The 2,633-nt window shown below is 39.4% G+C and overlaps 1 long non-coding RNA gene across 1 annotated transcript; it reads right to left on the bottom strand.

Moving 5' to 3' along the window:
* Nucleotides 1-1,047: 1,047 nt before the first annotated feature.
* LOC126251505 (uncharacterized) lies at nt 1,048-1,671 on the bottom strand. Its single transcript, XR_007545750.1, has 3 exons — nt 1,620-1,671; nt 1,354-1,465; nt 1,048-1,194 (listed from the first exon to the last, which is right to left on the bottom strand). It is a non-coding gene; the product is annotated as an uncharacterized LOC126251505 (long non-coding RNA).
* Nucleotides 1,672-2,633: the final 962 nt, after the last annotated feature.

Below are 2,633 nucleotides of genomic sequence, written 5' to 3' on the forward strand. Positions count from 1 at the left end.
GCTATTCGCTACCGAGTCAAACTGCGATTTCTGTGACAAATCGCAACTAAGAGTCGCAAGTAGCACCTAAAAAGCGCAGTTAACATACTTTTTCTAGTGCCATCTGTTGACCGACGGACGTACTTCGTAATGAGAGCCTTGAGCCTCACGAGATCGATGTGCTATGTGTGCATATGAAGGGCTTATTTCAATAGTGGTACAAGTCCATTTTTGTTCATTTTGAGATACAGAGTCGTAAAGTTAAATGAGCGCTGAAAAATCTGCAGTTGAGACACCAGAAATATTCAAGCATATGGCTTCTTGCTAGAGATGAACCTTTATTTATGTTTGCTTGGATCATTAATTTCAGACAGAAAAGTGGAGGTAATGGACTTGTACCACTATTGAAATAAGCCTTTCATATTATATGACGACATGCACATTCAGCATCAGTTATGGTTGGTCAAATACTGCTGTGACTCTGAATGTATTATATTAATAAGAAGCAACATTGCCTTTTTCTCCTGAAAATATCAAGTAACGTAACAAATGTGTTTGATTCTGCTTCCAATATGACAGTTTTGGTTAATACTCCACATGCCTACAGGACTTTGCAATGTTAACACAGCAGAACTCAGACATCTGTATAAGTGTAGTGAAATGAAAACAGTCATATGAATGCCTCACTTTTGTTCCGACACAGTTCAAGACTCGGGAGAAAAGTTTTACACCTGGTGTTCTACATGGCAACTTCACATACAAGAACTTTTTGCCGACACTACTACCACCTACATAAGTAAGCTTTTCCTGTGTTACTTTCAAGTAATGCACTTAAGTTATTCCCGATTTAACTGGAAGATCTGTACTTCCCACTTTCACATCAAAAGCCTCAAAATGCATATTGTAGACTTCGGGATATGTTACAGGTCAGTGTCACACCAAGATTGTGGAGAAAGGGGGGGGGGGGCGGCGGCATGTCACTCTCCAACAAGTGTTTACCAATAAGTAAGTGGCGGAAAATTACGGGTATTGGACGGCTTAACATGTGGAAAATGAATAAAACACAGTTTAATCATTCACACACTTATTTCACAATTATTTCACTTTTAAACAGCAAATCCTCTAAGAGCTGTCTTGAATCTTCACGAATCTCTCTCAACAGCCTTGATGTGGATAGATACGTACAGCAACCAGTAATCAGAGTCAGAACTGCGTCTGCAAAAACACAAGGATTATTAAACAATTTTTGCTGTCACTAATTACTAGCAATATAATTGACAGAGTAGATTGCTAATATTTGCTATAATGAATGTCACATTTGCAAGAACAATCTCACTGAAGTAATTAAGTCCATCGAAATGCTTAGAAACTAACCTCTCGTCTGACGAAAACGGTCTAAAGACGCAGTGGCAAATTTCTTCAGATCTGCTGACAATGATATTTTGAGTTATCACTTTACTGAGTGACTGAAATGTAGTTCAGGTACCTGTGAACATAACAATATGTTAGAATTCATTTTCTAAACACGAACTATTACGGTACTGTACGGCTACTTACATATTAATTACACTATTAATATTTTCACAGTTGTTTCTTTAATACAAAATTAAAGCCAACGGAAGAAAAAACGTAAAACGTACTTGCCAATGACAGGTTTGTTGCGATGCAATTTTCTGTGTTGACAGATGTAACCTTTTCATATGGTGGTAAGTCGCAGAAATCGCAGGAGTCACAGAAATTGCAGAAGTAGCAGAAATCGCAGAAGTAGCAGAAATCGCAGAAGTAGCAGAAATCGCAGAAGTAGCAGAAATCGCAGAAGTCACAGAAGTACCAGAAGTCACAGAAGTAGCAGAAGTCACAGAAGTAGCAGAAGTCGCAGAAATCGCGGAAGTAGCAGAAATCGCAGAAATAGCAGTGGCGGAGGGATACACGACCTATGTTCCTTAACTGCGACTCTTAACTGCGACAAATCGCAGTTAAGAATAACAGATACTGAAAAGTAGCATTCACTGAAATCACTGATATCGGAAAATCGCAGTTTAGCCCATCACTACATTGAACTATGGATATTAAAGTGAAAAATAAGGATTAAAACAAAAATTTGAAATGCGAATTAAACTGCCTGGGTGACCTGTACAATACCTTCGCTACGATTTTTAAAAGGAGGTCTAATAACGAAATTTGACGAGCATAAAAGTGGAAACAAATAATTACGCTGCTAAATCACAGTTTTAATGAGGGTTACTAGAGTGAGTTTAAGGCTAATTTCGATCGCCGTCGTAGCTACATTGTCGGTGTCGCTGCCATTGGTACGGAAGGACCCGTGTTGCATTCCCGATACCTGCTCAGATTTTTTTCCGACGTAGAGAGGTCTCGTACAAGGCCGCTCAGCCCCTGTGCTCGAACAAAGAGACGGCGGCATTGATAGAATCTTAAAACGAAAAACCAACAACACCTTCAGCCGTCTATATTTCGAATGTAACTTACTATTGCGACCAGTTTCGGTGTTTCACTGCACCATCTTCTGCTCCATGACCGATACGAGGGAAGAATCCGGTCTCATGTGCAATCGAAATAGGAGCCAACATTCAGTAATTGTTATCTGTAGACTTCTTTTTCAACAACGCGATCCCTTCTTTCATTCAAGAGTGAAG

This window comes from Schistocerca nitens, chromosome 4, assembly GCF_023898315.1.
Source record: "Schistocerca nitens isolate TAMUIC-IGC-003100 chromosome 4, iqSchNite1.1, whole genome shotgun sequence".
NCBI classification, from domain to species: Eukaryota; Metazoa; Arthropoda; class Insecta; order Orthoptera; family Acrididae; genus Schistocerca; species Schistocerca nitens.